General features: G+C 39.4%; 1 protein-coding gene across 23 annotated transcripts in view; it reads left to right on the top strand.

Annotated features, from left to right (window-relative positions):
- Positions 1-20,777, top strand: part of RIMS1 (regulating synaptic membrane exocytosis 1) — a 474,848-nt gene that overhangs the window by 257,639 nt on the left and 196,432 nt on the right. The window lies entirely within an intron of this gene.

Raw genomic sequence — 20,777 nt, 5'->3', positions numbered from 1 at the left:
GCGCGTGCGGGCCTGGGGGAGTGCGTGCCGGAATCCCAAGCGCGAGCGGGGGGCTCGGGGGCGCGTGTGCCGGGATGGCAGGTGCGCGCGTGCAGGATTTAGAAGCGCGGCTGGTGATGTCTAACAGGGTGACTGAGACTGTAGCTAACGCTGCTCTACGGTATATTAGAAACCGCTGAGAAAGTAAATCCTGAAAGTTTTCGTCACAAGAAAATTTTTTTTGTAAGTGGATGAGGGCATGGATTTAGTTAAACTTACTGTGGTAGTCAAGTTTGGCATTCTATGTATGTCAAGTCGTTAGGGGTCCACCTTAAACTTCCACGGACCTATGTGTCAATTATGTCTCAATAAAAGTGGGGGAGAAAAGTGGGACCTGGAATGCTCCAGCCAGCCTCGCAGTGGATGGAAGGTTGCCCTTTATATATATATATATTTTTTTCTTTCTTTCTTTTTTTTTTTCGGAAGTGGGATTTAAAAAACGTTAACCACATGCGCCAAATTGGGGTTACAAGAATTCTTCATGATTTTGGTTGCTGTCATTCGGGGAAATTCAGTACACAGTCTTGTGTTTTTAAGTTATTATTCGGGGGTGGGTTTTTTTATTAATTAATTAATTATTTATTTATTTATTTTTGGCTGTGTTGGGTCTTCGTTTCTGTGCGAGGGCTTTCTCTAGTTGCAGCGAGCGGGGGCCACTCTTCATCGCGGTGCGCGGGCCTCTCACTGTCGCGGCCTCTCTTGTCGCGGAGCACAAGCTCCAGACGCGCAGGCTCAGTAGTTGTGGCTCACGGGCCTAGTTGCTCCGCGGCATGTGGGATCTTCCCAGACCAGGGCTCGAACCCGCGTCCCCTGCATTGGCAGGCAGATTCTCAACCACTGCGCCACCAGGGAAGCCCCTGGGGGGTGGGTTTATTTGGCTGACAAAAGGACGTGTACCTTCTTTTACACTTCAGTGGTGTAATGCTCCAGTCACAGAGGTAGCGTTTTTCAAGTTTCAGATGAATCTTTCTTACAATTTGTGAACAAGTTACAAAGTTTCTATCATGCAGATGTTATATATCGTGTTATGGTAGTGACTTTGGAGTACAGATTTCATTTTACCTATTACAGTCCAAAAGATTTTGGAACATTTCGTGATGGGCTGACTTTTTTTTTTCTGTCTAAACCTGCACTGTACAATACCATAGCTATATGTAGGTATTTAAATTAATTAAATAAAATTAAAAATTCAATTCCCCACTCCCACTAGTGCTCAAGAGCGATCATTCCAGAAAATGCCTTTAAGTAGCACTGGTCTAGAAAATACTTCAACTTAACGTTAAAATCACACGTTTGTTTTGAAGATTCTCCTCATTTTGCTGCTGTTCACTTAGATTTAAACTGGCCACAGCAGTAAATTCAGTGGTTGTGGTTATCGTCTGTGTTGTAGTGCTGGGGTTCTTCGTGTTTTTCTTAACGAATTCATATGTTGAGGTGACTGACTATTTTTACAGTTTTTGGCTTGCTTTAGAATCGGTAAATTACACAGTTAATATTATGTTTTATAAAGAGAATCACTTCCTCATCTTCTCTGCCTGCAAACTGCGTGCATGTGGTTCCACCCTCTCTCCCTCCGTTCTGTTCTCTTTTTCTGTCTCTTTCTTTCTATATATATGTGTGTGTGTATATATATATGTACACACATATATATCCCCCAACAATCTTATACTATATTTGGGAACAATTAAGAAAGCTCACTCTCTCGCTATTATTACTGCAACTCAAGTGGAAATAGCTGTCTTTGGAATGCATGCGTGTCTGGGGTGAGTTTGGTTTTTTTCATCTCCCCTTCTCATCACTGACGTTTGTAAGTTGCATATGGTCTATAGGTTTTTTAAAAGTCAGACGGTGAGTAGCTTCTCGCTGCCTTTCATGCCTTAGTATTGTTTTGTGAACACGTATTTTTTCCCCTTAAGTCATAAGGTAAGTGTGAAGTAAAAATGTAAGTGGATATGCTTAATGGGTGTGCAGATAACCCCCGATGGGGATGGTATAGGTATAGTTATATACATGTATTTTCCCACTTCTTAAAGGAAGGGTCTACACCAGCTCCTCTTGAATATGTGTAATAAATCACAAGACACATGGAATTAGAATTGAAATTCAAAATTATTCACGGTAACAACAGATTATGAAAGAAACATGACTGGTGGTGTGGGTGAGTGGAGAGATGGGGCTGGTGTGATGTGAAGCACGTACTGCCTCTAGCCACTGTCTCCCTTTCTTGGGAATTCTCATTCCGGGCACTTGGGTGACTGCTTGGGGTTTATACACCTCTGAAGCTGGGGTTCAGTCTTCCCCTCCGGAAACATAGGAACCATCATCTGATACAGACTGCCCTGTTTTCTCTTCATTTATAAATAATCTCATTCTGAACGTCTATGAATGTAGCATAGACGTTTTCCTATTTCAGCCTTCGTTAGAAATTCTACCATCTGTAATATTTACTAATGACTTTACTGCCAAGCCGCACCATTGACAACTAAGGGCTCCCTTGGGGACCAGCCATGATCATCTCCAGCACCCTGTGACCCTGCACAAGTTTTTCAACCTCCTTAAGTCTCCATGTTCTCATTGGCACAGTGGAGATAAGAGTTGCTACTTGGTCAGGTTACTGAGTGGTTTGAATGAGCTCATGCGTCTATAACAGGATGCTAAGCTAGCATTCTTCCCGTCCTGCTGTGCCTGTGGCATGTCCACCATAGATCTAATACTGCAGTGAAGCTGAGATCGCCACCCACATGTAAATATACAAGGAAGAGGTAAAAGAACCCGTTTTATATCTTACAGGCTCCGGTGAATTTCCCTGATCACTCTTCTTATAGGAAGAGTAATCAGGGGAAGAGATGTCTTCCCAGGAGAGAACGGATGCTGTGCTGTGAACTTCAAGGTCAGGGAAGGTTATCCCCATGGAGTAAATATCAAGAGCAGTGGGAGAGAAAAGCTGCATTTCACTTATATCCCGTGCATTTGCTTGTTCGTGCTATCAGTTACACGTATAAAGTAAATATTTAACACATGCCTGGCTCTCTTAATCTGTTTGGGCTGCTATAACAAAAGCCCACAGACTAGGTAGCTTATACACAACAGAACTTTAATTTCTCACAGTCCCAGAGGCTGGGAAGTCTAAGGTCCAGGCTCCAGCATGGTCTTGTTCTGGTGAAGGCCCTCTTCCTGACTCATGTGAAGTCAGCGCCTTCGTGCTGCGCCCTCACATGGGGGAAGGGGCTGGGGAGCTCTGGGGGGTCTCTTTTATAAGAGCACTAATCCCATTCATGAGGGCTTCACCCTTGTGACCTAAGCACCTCTCAAAGGCCCCACCTCTTAATGCAATCATTTTGGGGGGGCTTAAGATTTAAACACATGAATTTTGAGGGGACGCAAACATTCAGACCATAGCATTGGCACAAGGCATCTACTTAACATGTGTGCACTATTCTCACCATTTATATTTTTATCCTTATCATTATGCTGAGTTGGTTTGTATGTTTATTACAAACATGGATTTAACACTTTCAGTAGATATACTGATGTTAAAAATAAAGAAATATGCTTCATGCCCTTATGGAGCTTACATTCTGTTGAGAGAAATAAACAATAAAGAATAATTACAGGGCTTCCCTGGTGGTGCAGTGGTTAAGAATCCGCCTGCCAATGCAGGGGACACAGGTTCGAGCCCTGGTCCGGGAAGATCCCACATGCCGTGGAGCAACTAAGCCTGTGCACCACAACTACTGAACCTATGCTCTAGAGCCTGCAAGCCACGACTACCAAGCCTGCGTGCCGCAACTACTGAGCCCACGTGCTACAACTACTGAAGCCCACACATCTAGAGCCCGTGCTCCGCAACAAGAGAAGCCACGGCAATGAGAAGCCCGCGCACCGCAAGGAAGAGTAGCCCCCACTCGCCGCAACTAGAGAAAGCCCATGCGCAGCAACAAAGACCCAGTGCAGCCAAAAATAAATAAATAAATATTTTTTTTAAAAAAAAGAATAAAAAAAAAATAAAAAAAAGAATAATTACACAATGAAGTACAATTTAATAGATGCCTCAAAGGAACATTCCTTACAGATATATTGATACAGTTTTGCTTTGTGTCCAGACATTCAATTAAAAAGAAAAAAAAAGATTCCCTGGGCAAATGGCATCTGAAAGACAACACAGCATTGCTAGTCAATAGGATGCTTCGTGTGTAGTGTAATTACACACACACACACACACACGGATTATCAGTGAGCTCTATCTAGTGGGCTTGTCTAAAAATTGAGGTCAGCTACCACATGTTTCAAAGTGAATGCTGTTTGTTCAGTGTTCATACTGCTCTTTCTTTGCCAACTGGGAAAAATTGGGCATTTCTCATTTCTTAGATTATAAGAATTACCTCATATAAATCTCTCTATGCAGAAGAATAACAGTGAACTAAGTCTTACTTGTAATAAGATAGCAATTGGATTTACATGAAATGTGTAATAAGATCCATTGGGACAAAGTCTAGTGAGGATCTGTGCCCCTAAGGAAATGAGTCAAGAGGCTTAAGGAGAAAGAAAGAGCTGCAGGCAGTGCCAGTGTGGATGAGAGAAGGAAACAGCACCAGTGCTGAAAAGAAACAGCATTGCTGCGTGGATCGGGGATTTAATCCACTTATACTTACAAGGATCTTGAAGTATAAGTCCTTAGAGGAAGAGCCTGGCATTAGATAACAGGATTTCCTTCCCTTTTAATCCTCTCCTTGTTGCTGACTTGGAGTGAATGGGGAAAATACAACCCAAATTAATGTTGCCTTTGAACTTTTAAAGCACTCTGTGAATGGCGCCTGAGGTCAACCTGTATAACACGGGCTAAACGGTTTATTTGTAACTGTTACTGCTAAGCATCATTTAGCAGTCCTTGTAGGAGCATTTGGTACCTGGATGACTGGTAAGAAATGATACCTGCAAGGCTAGCAAACAATGAGTGGTTGAAAAGTGAGACTGACAGCCCTTCAAGCACAGGGTTGAATTTTCCTCCAGAGACAAAGACAGTTTCAGGGGACCAGGGCGTAGGTTGTGGGCAGTGTGAGCTATTCACTGTTAAGTTTGGGTACCTGACAAGTTAAACATTGTGGAATCAGGAACAAGAGCTGAGAACCCTGGCAACAATCAGGTACTAAACTATTTAAATGTAACTAATTCATGCAACACTTTGTATTATTCTTTAGTCATTAAACTAAAACTACTGGGAGTTTCCTCTTTGGGCTCCAGCAGTATAATGCCTACTGCTCACATAGTACTTTTTTTTTCTTATAAATTTATTTATTTAATTTATTTATTTTTTGGCTGCATTGGGTCTTCGTTGCTGCGCAGGGGCTTTGTCTAGTTGCGGCGAGCGGGGGCTACTCTTCCTTTCAGTGCATGGGCTTCTCATTGCAGTGGCTTCTCTTGTTGCGGAGCACGGGCTCTAGGCACACGGGCTTCAGTAGTTGTGGCTCGTGGGCTCAGTAGTTGTGGCTCGTGGGCTCTAGGAGCGCAGGCTCAGTAGTTGTGGCGCACGGGCTTAGTTGCTCCGCGGCATGTGGGATCTTCCCGGACCAGGGCTCGAACCGTGTCCCCTGCATTGGCAGGCGGATTCTTAACCACTGTGCCACCAGGGAAGCCCGCACATAGTACTTTTAATTCTACCCAGGAGTTGTTGATTTACTTCTGTTTCTTGAGAGCAGAAAACGCATTTTATATTCTTTTAATGCTCCTAGTGCTTTTTCTTGTAACTTCAAGGAGGTTTGCAATTAAAGAAGGTGGCCATCATTCGTGTAGTCATGTTTTAATTTCTATGTGACATTACATAAATATTACATGATTTATATGATGTTAAACAAGTTATGTATAAAGATTTGTGACATTCCAGGCACACGGTGCTAGAGGTATAGTGATTAAATAAATAAATACAGACATAAACATAGATACATATAGAGACAGCCATGGTTCCTGCCCCCGTGACATTTTTATGGGCTATCCAGAGGACTCTTTTTGGGGACTTTACAGACAGGAGACCCCAAGATAAAATCAGGTTCTGTGGTAAGAATTTGGCTACAGGCACTAAAAAAATTGTAACCTTTAAACAATTACCACCTAAAAGGACTTCCTCTTTAAATGGCTGCTGAAACGTAAGCATTTATTTTTCTTACCCCATGAGACCCCATAACAGTGAAGAGGGAAGGAAGTGAAATATGAATAGTTGATAGAAAGAGAAAGTAGCCTGCTTTGGGACAGAGGAGCTTGCCAAGGAGGCGAGAGGGCTGGGGTGGAGGGCAATGTCCCCACCCAAACACAGAGATGTTCTGTGCAAAATATTTTTGACATTAAAAATAAAATAATAAATAATTAACTTAAATAATTAAATAATAATATTATGAACAAAACTCAAAGAGAAAGCTCTGGGTACACAGACCCATGGCACTGAAGTTTTTGGGCAGAGATATTTGGACAAAATGCAAGACCGTGCATCTGGACTAAAGATAACACACTTGCCTGCAGGTATGGATTAATCTTAAGCAGGAAGCAAAGTATGGTGATCTGAGACCTTCAAATAAAAGCTGATATAAAATCTGTAAACTCCTTTGGGTCCAGAAAGAGGCAACCATGAAGATAACCCACAGGGAAGCCCATGCAACCCTGGGGATGCCCAAAGGATGAATCCAGACATCAGCTATGAAACATAAGAGGAAATTCAACAACAGTAAACATGCCAAGGAAACAGGGAAAAATCTATAAACTTTTGGAGGTTAAACAATAAACCAGGTTGTGTACAAAACAATAAGCATTAACCTGTCTTTACACTTCTCATCAGTAATGGATTCTGGACTACATTTGACCAATGCCTTCAAAGTTTGGAACGAAACCATTCTGAGATTGCTGTTCTATTCACATCTAAACCATCAGTCAACTCTCAGTTCTCAGAAAACCTACTTTGCAACCTGCTTAGGAGACAATGATTTAAAGATGTATGCACTCAAGAAAACTGAGAAGAATAATCATGAAAGTGGGACAAATGAGAAAGAAGAAAGAGTGGAGCTGACCCAGGAGTCCAATGCAAAGAAATCCCGAATGACGCTGTGTGCAGAAAGCAATCTGTCGAAATTAAAACTGGAGATCATTTCCAGGAAGCTCCAAAGAGAATATTGAGAATATCCTGGATTCCAAGAAATATCCAATGACTAATGACTTACATGATGTTATTGACCCGGTAAAGAAAGGCTGTTTCTTTTTCAGCAATAAAGAGGAACAGTCAAAAGCTGAGGGAGAAAAACTGTTAAGGAAAATCATGGTCCAAACATGAAGCAAACAAGAATGTGACATTATTTTATTAGTTGATACGGTCCATTTGACTATTAACCTAGGTAATGTTTCCTCTGAGTGAACACGAAGACTGACAGTTCATCTGTAGAAAAGGAAATTTAACCTCTGCCAATTATTGGTTTTTACTTGGTCCTAGAGCATTTACATGTAATAATATTATAAATGCCACTTACTGGTTTTCAATTTTTAGAATAAACCCCCTTCCACATTGAATATATGTGTGTGTGTGTGTGTGTGTGTGTATATAGTTTATATATATTTTTTGTTTGTTTGTTTGTTTTTATATAATTGAAGATAAATATTTTGTCCATGTTAAAATAAAGCTAAAACTGACAGATATGAGAGATGAGAGAATCTGGAGAACAGAGTTAGAGATAAGTGTATGAATATTCTCATCTAAAATGTTCAAGATCCTGTTCAAATTTTAGGCCAAGAAATAGAGGATTAAGGCTACTTAAAAATAGAAATATATAAGGAGAAATAAAACTATTGGCTTTTGAAAGCAAAACGATATCAACATAACAGTGAGCTAAAGTCTCTTCTTTCATTGGTTTTTACTGTAGATAATATCATAAAATTAGAAATCAATGGATAATATCCCAAATAAAGCGGTCAATGGATAGAGGAAAATTATTTAAAATTAGAGTGCTTTTCATTAGAACAACTAAGAAAGTAAACACTTTAAAATAAGCTTGGGAAGTGGAATTGACAGTGTGGGCAGAAAGACCATGAGGGGAAATGAGTTATTGTAGCTACATCGCAAGCCCTTACTTATTCTAATTTTCATCAGGTGCATGTGTGAATTTGCTATCCATTAAAATAGGAAGACAGAACATTGCTGTCTAACATCCCCTTTATTAAGTTGTGAGTAACTAGTTTTGGTGTCTTCCGGGACCTCACGTAATTTTACCCAGAACAGCGGTGGATCTATGTGGAACTCTGACAGCCTTGCCTTCTCTTTGACCTTTTATACATTAATCTTTCACTGATTCCTACTGTTGCTGTGGGAAAGAGAAATTTAATTCTCCCTTTCAACTACCGACAGAGACAGGATTTAGAGTGTTAGATGCTTCCTTTTAGATGCCTTCCAGGGAGTCTGAGAACTAATTTCTTCTTACCGTGGGTATGAAATGGACGTTAGCTGTTTTAATCATCTGTGTAATTTACATCTTAGAAAGATACTGCGGGGACACAAATAACTGTGTTGGGGGCTCTGAGCTAGCATGCTAGTTCCTAATGTTCTAAGAATATGAGATAAGAAAATCTGGGGAAACATCATGGTAAAGAGCTGGGTTTTTCAGAGTTACAATTTCTGCCTAATATATAAACGACTGGAAAGTCTCCTTGACTCTAAAACAGGAGCTCTGACTAAAAAAAAGTTCTATAAAAAGGAAAGAAATTAAGTCTGTAAATCTAACCTAATTATATCCAATAATATTTCTCCCAAATTAATCCATGGCTAGAAATATTAGTCATTTAGTTACATCTGAAAGAGATTTCTATTCTGGAATCAGGAGACCCTCAGTTAAATCTGGGTTACATCTGATTTTCAAAACTAATCATACAAATTTGACATGTATGCTTACAATTTTAAGAGTGGAGTGTTTGAATGGATGTACAATTGAAGGACATTTTAAGGGGAAACATTTGTGCTTCAAAGTGCGTTTAGAAAAAGATTTGATATTGAAGATTTCAGTGCCACCTATTTTATCTCATAGGTTTGTGCTTGAATATCCTTTTAAAATGCAGAATCATACTTCCGTGTTTGTGACCCATTTTTCCAGTGAATGAAAATGTTGTCCTTACTTTGGGTTCAGTTTCACAGGATAACAGAATGTTAGGCCTGAGAGAGACTTCGGAAACAAAGAATCTCCCCTTTCACACACTGCTGAACAGAGAAGGGAACATGGGGGGTGTTAAGTCACTGGATTCCCTGCCCCTGCTGCCATTTTCCATTTGCAGCTGGGAGAGCTTGGAATGCATCCTGGCCCCATACTATCCCACCAGACCTCTGAGGACGAACACTTAGTCAGTCCTGCTGCTGTTCTGTCCTCAGTTGAGGCCCAGCCCTAGCAATCTGGCTTCTAGTGTATTCCAGAGACCAGGCCCCCGGTTCGTGCCTAGTTTTGATTACTAGATCCACGTCCCTGGATGCTTGTGGCCGAGTCCAATTCTGTTGCCCGAGTCCCTCTGGAACTAACGCTTGGCCCTCACCAATCCCGTCCAGGAATTAGGAGCTGGATCCCTGGATCCTGACTCCCTGATCCTGACTGCCAGATGGGAAATCCAGATGTTACCTTGTGTATCATTCTTCTTCCTATGTTACGGGGCATCTGACTCTTACTGCTGTTCTGCATTGAATAGTTACTGCCTATCGTCCTCTTCTTTGAATGTCTTGTTCTACCTCCTAAGCGGAACTTCTGCATTTGGATCTTTTTAAAAGTACCTGTTCCATACCAAGGGACAGATCTCATTTTAGTTCTCATAAACTCTTCTGAGGCTGATGTGTACACAGTAAGAGTGTATCAGTTTCCTAGGGCTGCTGTAACAAGGTGCCACAGACTGGGTGGTCTAAACAACAGAAATGTGCTTTCTCCCAGTTCTGGAGGCTGGGACTGCAGCATCTAAGTGTCGGCAGGGTTGGTTCCTTCTGAGGGCCGTGGAAGGACCTGTCTAGGCCTCTCTCCTTGGCCTGTGCTTGGCTGTCTTCTTCCTGAGTCTTCACGTTGTCTTTTCTCTGTGTGTTTCCACGTTTCCTCTTCTTACGAGGACAGCAGGCATGTTGGATTAGGGGCCATCCTAATGAAATCCTTTTAAACTGATTATCTCTTTAAAGATCCTATCTCCAAATATGGTTGCACTCTGAGGTACTGGGGGTGAGGACTTCAACATATGAATTCTGGCAGAACACAATTCCGTTCATACTAATAGTATTCGCAGGAGGGAAGAGACCAAGGCCTCCGCATGTTTGTGTTCATACATAGTAAATACTCCTGTCTGGGGTTTGTCTCCATTGGTTTTCATCTGTGAAAAGTATAAGATCATCAAGAATCTTACTGGGTAGTTATGTTATGAAGAGGATTGCTGTCCAAGATCAGGAAGACACAGATAGTTTGAGGCACTGCCAGAGACTAGACCCCTTGGGCATGTTTCTTAACCTTGGTAAGCCTCAAGTTCATCCTTTTAGGAACTTGGAGTAAATAACTTGTACACATTCTCTGGAGTCCTCGTAAAGATTAAATGAGGTGATGGGTATGGCTCTGTGTCCCTGATACACAGCAAGTGCCCAATAAGTGTTTCTATTTCTGTGACAGCAAATAGGATATATAGATAATACATGTTACAGGAACTAGGGGGAAAGCTGGGGTGCTGAGGCTTCGTGTTGGAGCTGAGGAAGAATTTGGCAGGAAGAACAGATATGGCATTTGAGTCAGAGAGATGGACCTGAGCAATGAGAGACGGGGAGACACCCACTTCTGGCAGCAGGAAGCTTCCAGACCTGTGGAAGGAAAGAGCCCAGAGGCCACCGATCAAGAGAACAGCTTTGATCCCAGTTTTAAGGACTGGATTACCTTGGGCAACAGAATGAGAGGGATAGAGCATATCAGTGATCTTCATCCTTGAATGCACTTTAGAATCTCCTGGAGAGCTTAGAGATGATCATAGTAAGTGAAGTAAGTCAGACAGAGAAAGACAAATACCATATAACATCACTTATATGAGGAATCTGAAATATGACACAAATGAACTTATCTGTGAAACAGAAACAGACTCCCAGACATAGAGAACAGACTTGTGCTTGCCAAGGGGGAGGGGAGCTGGGGGAGGGAAGGATTGGGAGTTTGGCATTAGCAGATACAAACTATTATGTATGGAATGGATAAACAACAAGGTCCTACTATAGAGCACAGAGGAGCTCCAGTGGCGCAATCGGTTAGCGCGCGGTACTTATATAGAGCACAGGGAACTATATCCAGTCTCCTGGGATAAACCGTGATGGAAAATAATAGAAAAAAGGATATATATATACATGTATAACTGAGTTTCTTGTCTGTACAGCAGAAATTAACACAACATTGTAAATCATCTATACTTCAATTTAAAAAGAAAAGTGTTGAGGCAGCGCCAAAAGGGAGTCTGGTTTGGTCAGTGTGCGGTCAGGCCCTGGTTTATTTTAGTGCGTGTGGCTGAATTGAGAACTGTAGGATTATAATCACTTGAGGAGCTTCATAAACAAGACGCTAGTGTTCAGGGCCCAAGCCCAGAGCTCCTGATCTGACGGTTCTGGGCTGAGACCCAGGCGTCACCATTGTTGTTTTTAGCATCTGTTTGGTGATTCCAGCGTGAGGTCAAGGTTATGACTGCCGGGCCTCATCGTCTTCAGGGACCTTTCCAAGTCTCAGACCTGACCCTTCATACATTATGGAGTGCTGGTTCTTCCACGAAAGTCGTTATTTTGTACCACATGAGCATCCCATGAAAAAAAAAATTGCTTATTTATACAGGGACACGTTTGACTGGAAAAAGCATCCAAAATGACTCAACGTATGTTTAGGGGATGGATAAAGAGTTGGCCGTGTCCGACCCAGGTAGAGCTGACCCTGGAACAACATGGGTTTGAATTGCAGGTCCACCTGTACGTGGCTTTCTTTCACTAAATGCACACTGCAGTGCTACACGACCCGGGGAATCCGGGATGTTTAGTTTATAAAATATAACTGCATCTCAAAGAATATCTTGGCAGGATAAACACTTTAGGCTCGATATGGGCAAATATTTCTTATTATAATAGTGTTTATTATACACAAATTGGAAGCCAGATCAGTTTCCAGGTTAAGAGGCACTGGTTAAAGGAATGCTGTGTAAAAATTATGTTGTATATTCTTGTATTTATGACATAAAATGTTTGTGATAGTTAAGACAAAGGCATTGCTAGTTGTATGTATACTATATGGTATGTTTTTGAAAAAATGTTTACATAATATATGTAAAGGAAACTGAAAGGATGTACATCAAAGTGTTGAGTATACTTATATCTGGACCATAAAACATCACACATTCTTTATTTTTCCTTTTGTCTTCTTTGTATTTTTAAACTCCTACTGTAAACATATTTCTTTGTTTTAGCTTAATTTGAGTTTTCTGTTTACCATTCATTCCTTTGCTTTGCTTTTTCTCTTCATGCCTTCTATTAGATTGGTCAGGTTGTTTTATGTGCTTTTTCACTTATTTTAGAGCTTAGGGCATTATACATTCCTTTGGTATTCTTTAATGTAAACCTGAGCTCTTCAGTGCAATACTTAGTTTTATAATTTGTTAACAAAACTCTAAAATTAAATCATTATCCCTGTCAAAGATGACTTTAGCAAGCTTTAACATTCCTCTAAAATTTACTGTTTTTTCCACTGTCTACGTTATTGTTATCTAGAATAGGTTCAGATTGTCTTTCCACATTCGTATAAGTAGATAATACTTACTTAAATTTACCAATGTGTTTAACATGTTTAACTGATTTCATGTTCATCGTTACATTTTACATCTCACTTTTCTTTCCACCTTCATTTTTCTTCTTGTCAGAGCATATCTTTAATTTATTCTTCCAGTGAGAGTCTGGGAGTGGTAAAATACCATTAGTTTGTTATCATTCCTTGCAGGACGTCCTAGTAGTGTGTTCAGCATAGGCTTTTTCTCTTCCATAGAGATGAGATAGTAAAAATACTATTTATTTTTTGGAATAAATTTTATATTATTTTACAGAAGAGAAGGGATGATTATAGGTGTGTTTTATTTTGACCTGAAGCACATATATCATTTTTTAAGAAGAACATTTTTTAATTAATTGAGGGAGGACTAAACAAACAAAAAATACTGTGGCCCTTAATCATAGTGTAAAACAAAGAAAATCCTTGCCTTTTGTGATTTGCTTGGAAATTCAATTGAGGTAGAACTTAGGGAACCTCGTATTCTGGGAAATCACTGGTTCCGATATGTTTTGTTTTGTTTAGTTCATAAAAAGGTTTGAAAAGTTCTTCTAACAAAAACAGAAAAAAGGACAACAAATGGGATAAAAATAAATAGAAAGGGAAATTAGGTCTTGTGTTAATGAGGTAAAACTGTAAGTTATTATATAGCATTTAATTAATTAGCATGTGCATCATGTAAATAATCTTCCACCTCTCCTTGGTGATATGCTTTCTTTAATAACTTGCTGTTTGAAGTCTTGTCATTTCTAACATTTCTACTCAGCCCTTTGAACTAGTTGTTTTCTTTTTTTTTCTCAGTTTGAGGATTTCAGTAAAACTTGCCTGATAGAGTGATCTTTTCTGTTTTTGTTTTTTGAATTTAATTTTATTTACTTTTTTATACAGCAGGTTCTTATTAGTCATCCATTTTATACATATCAGTGTATACATGCCAATCCCAATCTCCCAATTCATCCCACCACCACCACCACCCCCGCAGTTTTCCCCTCTTGGTGTCCATACATTTGTTCTCTGCATCTGTGTCTCAATTTCTGCCCTGCAAACCGGTTCATCTGTACCATTTTTCTAGGTTCCGAATATATGCGTTAACATATGACATTTGTTTTTCTCTTTCTGACTTACTTCACTCTGTATGACAGTCTCTAGATCCATCCACATCTCTACAAATGACCCAATTTCGTTCCTTTTCATGGCTGAGTAATATTCCATTGTATATATGTACCACATCTTCTTTATCCATTTGTCTGTCGATGGGCATTTAGGTTGCTTCCATGACCTGGCTATTGTAAATAGTTCTGTAATGAACATTTGGGTGCATGTGTCTTTTTGAATTATGGTTTTCTCTGGGTATATGGCCAGTAATGGGATTGCTGGGTCATATGGTAATTCGAGTTTTAGTTTTTTAAGGAACCTCCATACTGTTCTCCATAGTAGCTCTATCAATTTACATTCCCACCAACAGTGTATGAGGGTTCCCTTTTCTCCACACCCTCTCCAGCATTTGTTGTTTGTAGATTTTCTGATGATGCCCATTCTAACTGGTGTGAGGTGATACCTCATTGTAGTTTTGATTTGCATTTCTCTAATAATTAGTGATGTTGAGCAGCTTTTCATGTGCTTCTTGGCCATCTGTATGTCTTCTTTGGAGAAATGTCTATTTGGTCTTCTGCCCATTTTCAGATTGGGTTGTTTATTTCTTTAATATTGAGCTGCATGAGCTGTTTATATATTTTGGAGATTAATCCTTTGTCCGTTGATTCATTTGCAAATATTTTCTTCCATTTTGAGGGTTGTCTTTTCGTCTTGTTTATGGTTTCCTTTGCTGTGCAAAAGCTTTTAAATTTCATTAGGTCCCGTTTGTTTCTTTTTCTTTTTCTTTCCATTACTCTAGGAGGTGGATCAAAAAACATCTTGCTGTGATTTATGTCAAAGAGTGTTCTTCCTGTGTTTTCCTCTAAGAGTTTTATAGTGTACGGTCTTACATTTAGGTCTCTAATCCATTTTGAGTTTATTTTTGTGTATGGTGTTAGGGAGTGTTCTATTTCGTTCTTTTACATATAGCTGTCCAGTTTTCCCAGCACCACTTATTGAAGAGACTTCTTCTCCACTGTATATCCTTGCCTCCTTTGTCATAGATTAGTTGACCATAGGTGCGTGGGTTTATCTCTGGGCTTTCTATCTTGTTCCATTGACCTGTGTTTCTGTTTTTGTGCCAGTACCATATTGTCTTGATTACTGTAGCTTTGTAATATAGTCTGAAATCAGGGAGTCTGATTCCTCCAGCTCCGTTCTTTTCCTTCAAGACTGCTTTGGCTATTTGGGGTCTTTAGTGTCTCCATACAAATTTTAAGATTTTTTTGTTCTAGTTCCGTAAAAAATGCCATTGGTAATTTGATAGGGATTGCATTGAATCTGTAGATTGCTTTGGGTAGTATAGTCATTTTCACAGTATTGATTCTTCCAATCCAAGAACATGGTATATCTCTCCATATGTTGGTATCATCTTTAATTTCTTTCATCAGTGTCTTATAGTTTTCTGCATACAGGTCTTTTGTCTCCCTAGGTAGGTTTCTTCCTAGGTATTTTATTCTTTTTGTTGCAATGGTAAATGGGAGTGTTTCCTTAATTTCTCTTTCAGATTTTTCATCATTGGTGTTTGGGAATGCAAGAGATTTCTGAGCATTAATTTTGTATCCTGCAGCTTTACCAAATTCATTGATTAGCTCTAGTAGTTTTCTGGTGGCATCTTTAGGATTCTCTATGTATAGTATCATGTCACCTGCAAACAGTGACAGTTTTACTTCTTCTTTTCCAATTTGTATTCCTTTTATTTCTTTTTCTTCTCTGATTGCCGTGGTTAGGACTTCCAAAACTATCTTGACTAATAGTGGCAAGAGTGGGCATCCTTGTGTTTTTCCTGATCTTAGAGGAAATGCTTTCAGTTTTTCACCATTGAGAATGATGTTTGCTGTGGGTTTGTCATATATGGCCTTTATTATGTTGATGTAGCTTCCCTCTATGCCCACTTTCTGGAGAGTTTTTATCATAAATGGGTGTTGAATTTTGTCAAAAGCTTTTTCTGCATCTATTGAGATGATCATGTGGTTTTTATTCTTCAATTTGTTAATATGGTGTATCACATTGATTGATTTGCATACATTGAAGAATCCTTGCGTCCCTGGGATAAATCCCACTTGATCATGGTGTATGATCCTTTTAATGTGTTGTTGGATTCTGTTTGCTAGTATTTTGTTGATGATTTTTGCATCTATATTCATCAGTGATATTGGTCTATAATTTTCTTTTTTTGTAGTATCTTTGTCTGGTTTTGGTATCAGGGTGATGGTGGCCTCATAGAATGAGTTTGGGAGTGTCCCTTCCTCTGCAGTTTTTTGGAAGAGTTTGAGAAGTATAGGTGTTAGCTCTTCTCTAAATATTTGATAGAGTTCACCTGTGAAGCCATCTGGTTCTGGACTTTTGTTTGTTGGAAGATTTTTAATCACAGTTTCAATTTCATTACTTGTGATTGGTCTGTTCATATTTTCTATTTCTTCCTGGTTCAGTCTTGGGAGGTTATACCTTTCTAAGAATTTCTCCATTTCTTCCAGGTTGTCAATTTTATTGGCATAGAGTTGCTTGTAGTAGACTCTTAGGATGCTTTGTATTTCTGTGGTATCTGTTGTAACTTCTCCTTTTTCATTTCTAATTTTATTGATTTGAGTCGTCTCCCACATTTTCTTGATGAATCTGGCTAATGGTTTATCAATTTTGTTTATCTTCTCAAAGAACCGTGTTTTAGTTTTATTAATCTTTCCTATTTTTTTCTTTGTTTCTATTTCATTTATTTCTGCTCTGATCTTTATGATTTCTTTCCTTCTGCTAACTTTGGGTTTTGTTTGTTCTTCTTTCTCTAGTTCCTTTAGGTGTAAGGTTAGATTGTTTATTTGAGATTTTTCTTGTTTCTTGAGGTATGCTTGTATAGCTATAAACTTCCCTCTTAGAACTGCTTTTGCTGCATCCTGTAGGTTTTGGATCGTCGTGTTTTCATTGTCCTTTGTCTCTAGGTATTTTTTGATTTCCTCCTTGATTTCTTCAGTGATCGCTTGGTTATTTGGTAACGTACTGTTTAGCCTCCATGTGTTTGTGTTTTTTACGTTTTTTTCTTTTCCTGTAATTGATTTCTAATCTCATAGCATTGTGGTCAGAAAAGATGCTTGATATGATTTCAATTTTCTTAAATTTACTGAGGCTTGATTTGTGACCCAAGATGTGATCTATCCTGGAGAATGTTCTGTGAACACTTGAGAAGAAAGTGTAATCTGCTGTTTTTGGATGGAATGTCCTATAAATATCAATTAAATCTATTTGGTCTATTGTGTCATTTAACGCTTGTGTTTCCTTATTAATTTTCTGTTTGGATGATCTGTCCATTGGTGTAAGTGAGGTGTTAAAGTCCCCCACTATTATTGTGTCACTCTCTATTTCCTCTTTTATAGCTGTTAGCAGTTGCCTTATGTATTCAAGTGCTCCTATGTTGGGTGCATATATATTTATAATTGTTATATCTTCTTCTTGGATCGATCCCTTGATCATTATATAGTGTCCTTCTTTGTCTCTTGTAACATTCTTTATTTTAAAGTCTATTTTATCTGATATGAGTATCACTACTCCAGCTTTCTTTTGATTTCCATTTTAATGGATTATCTTTTTCCATTCCCTCACTTTCAGTCTGTATGTGTCCCTAGGTCTGAAGTGGGTCTCTTGTAGATAGCATATATATGGGTCTTGTTTTTGTATCCATTCAGCGAGCCTGTGTCTTTTGGTTGGAGCACTTAATCCATTCACGTTTAAGGTAATTATTGATATGTATGTTCCTATTACCATTTTCTTAATTGTTTTTGGTTTGTTTTTGTAGGTCCTTTTCTTCTCTTGTGCTTCCCACTTAGAGAAGTTCCTTTAGCATTTATTGCAGAGCTGGTTTGGTGGTGCTGAATTCTCTTAGCTTTTGCTTGTCTGTAAAGCTTTTGATTTCTCCATCAAATCTGAATGAGATCCTTGCTGGGTAGAGTAATCTTGGTTGTAGGTTTTTCCCTTTCATCACTTTAAATATATCATGCCACTCCCTTCTGGCTTGTAGAGTTTGTGCTGAGAAATCAGATGTTAACCTTATGGGAGTCCCCTTGTTTGTTATTTGTCGTTTTTCCGTTGCTGCTTTCAATAATTTTTCTTTGTCTTTAATTTTTGCCAACTTGATTACTATGTGTCTTGGCATGTTTCTCCTTGGGTTTATCCTGTATGGGACTCTCTGTGCTTCTTGGACTTGGGTGGCTATTTCCTTTCCCATGTTAGGGAAGTTTTCAACTATAATCTCTTCAGATATTTTCTCGAGTCCTTTCTCTCTCTCTTCTCCTTCTGCGACCCCCTATAATGCAAATGTTGTTGTGTTTAATGTTGTCCCAGAGGTCTCTTAGGCTGTGTTCATTTCTTTTCATTCTTTTTTCTTTATTTTCTTCTGCAGCAGTGAATTCTACCATTCTGTCTTCCAGGTCACTTATCGGTTCTTCTTCCTCAGTTATTCTGCTATTGATTCCTTCTAGTGTATTTTTCATTTCAATTATTGTATTGTTCATCTCTGTTTGTTTGTTCTTTAATTCTTCTAGGTCTTTGTTAATCATTTCTTGCATCTTCTCGATCTTTGCCTCCATTCTTTTTCCGAGGTCCTGGATCATCTTCACTATCATTATTCTGAATTCTTTTTCTGGAAGGTTTCCTATCTCCACTTCATTTAGTTGTTTTTCTGGGGTTTTATCTTGTTCCTTCATCTGGTACATAGCCTTCTGCCTTTTCACCTTGTCTATCTTTCTATGAATGTGGTTTTTGTTCCACAGGCTGCAGGATTGTAGTTCTTCTTGCTTCTGCTGTCTGCCCTCTGGTGGATGAGGCTATCTCGAATTAGTTGTTTTCTTAGTGGAGAAATAACTCATGTCCATGACTACAGGTAACTATGTTTTTGGGCCATAGGTTAATAGAAAAAGCTATCATTATTCACCAGATAGCATTGCTTGAATTGTAGTTCTATAAAGACAAATAAATATATCCCCTTAATGGATTTTGAACTTACCAGATTTTAATTGGCCATCATATCAAAGTGAAAAAGCCAAGTAGCACACCATTTGAAACTATTTCCAGTTTATAGTTACAAGGCTGCCTAAGCTAAAGAAATTAAAAACAAATAGAGCCAATTTCCACTGCCAAAAACCTATAAATGGTGGATCTAGATAACAGTTATTTAACAAGGCATCACTGAGTTTGCATAAAAGAGAAACATCCAAATGCCAGAAATGAAATGAGAAAACCATATACATAGGGACATGGGGTGATGCTTCAGCAAGGCCTCTGGTTGAATGAAACCTCGTGGTGCCTGGGGCTTTGAGCAGCCCGGGAATGTGAGGGGCAGTGCTGTCCTGCACGAGGTAGGTAATTGGAACTGGCATCTCTGCATGAGACCACGACCCTCCGAGAGCTTCCCCCACAATGAAAAGAAAATTAATATGAAACTTCACACAGCTCGGGTAAATGAGGAACCTTGTTTTTGTCTGAACCCTGGGTGAAAAAACAGTAAATCTCTTGTAAGAAATTGAAATCACATCTTCTGTTCCTAAGGTAGATTGTGTAGACTGAATTTATATTGCCTACATTGTGATTGAATCTCAAGGCAAGAAATTAACATTCCATTTGGTCCTTGGTCAGTGATATCTTCAAGCTCAAAAGACTCGCATTCCTTTATAATCAATGGCTTAAGTTCCACAGAACAGACAAGTGCTAAGAAATGGCCCCCAGAGAACCAATGTTTGGGCTTTATCAATTGGATTTCTTTTTCTTTTGACATGGTTTCTGTATTTTACAGAGCAGGGCAGTAATGGCTGAAGCATTTACGCCAGGCTTTAGGTTGAAATGGTCAACTTCTGATTATCCTTTAAAATATCTCAGCACCAAGAAAAGCACTCAATTTCATTTCATTTTTTATGATTAATGTATGTTATTGAAGTATAGTTGATTTACAGTGTTGTGTTAATTCTTGCTGTACAGCAAAGTGATTCAGTTATACACATATGTACATTCTTTTTCACATGCTTTTCCCTTATGGTTTATCACAGGGTATTGAATAGAGTTCCCTGTGCTCTACAGCAGGACCTTGTTGTTGACCCATCCTATGTATGATACTTTGCATCCGCTAACCCCAGACTCCCACTCCATCCCCCCTCCCCCCTCCCCCTTGGCAACCACACGTCTGTGAGTCTGTTTCTGTTTCGTAGGTAAGTTCATTTATGTCATATTTTAGATTCCACATATAAGCAATATCATATGGTATTTGTCTTTGTCTGACTTATTGCACTTAGTATGATCATCTCTAGGTCCATCCATGTTGCAGCAAACAGCATTAGCACTCAATTTCCACTTGTCCTACTTTGCTAGGTCTCCTCTAGGAAATGTGTAGGATCAGTCAGAGGGTATGAATTGAGGAAACATTCTGTGGTGGGTGAGTTGGGCTTACAAAGTAATCACCGCCCATAACAGGGATTTACCTTTTCTTTCTCTCTTGACTCTCCCTTTCATAACCCAGTCATCTTTTCCCCTAATCTCCCTAAAGAGATCCTCCCTGAAATGTTCCCACCACACCCTGGCCCATATCCTGCCACTACCTGACATTTTGGCATATTTGCTATTCTGATCCCCTTTATTCTATGCCCAGATAAAGGTATGGATCATGGTCTGGGAGGCCTAGGACCGCCAGCTTAGAAGACAACACAGATCAAGGAAAGCTGTGTGACCAGTTCTCCCTGGAAGATCCCTTTCACACACACACTGTGAGACAGAACAGCGACTTTCCTAGGGGACCTGTATTCATTTATACAGCAAACG

The sequence above is a fragment of the Balaenoptera musculus genome, chromosome 12, assembly GCF_009873245.2.
Source record: "Balaenoptera musculus isolate JJ_BM4_2016_0621 chromosome 12, mBalMus1.pri.v3, whole genome shotgun sequence".
In the NCBI taxonomy this organism is placed as follows: Eukaryota; Metazoa; Chordata; class Mammalia; order Artiodactyla; family Balaenopteridae; genus Balaenoptera; species Balaenoptera musculus.
The sequence above is the reverse complement of the archived record's forward strand: the minus strand, read 5'-3'. Positions and strand labels throughout refer to the sequence as shown.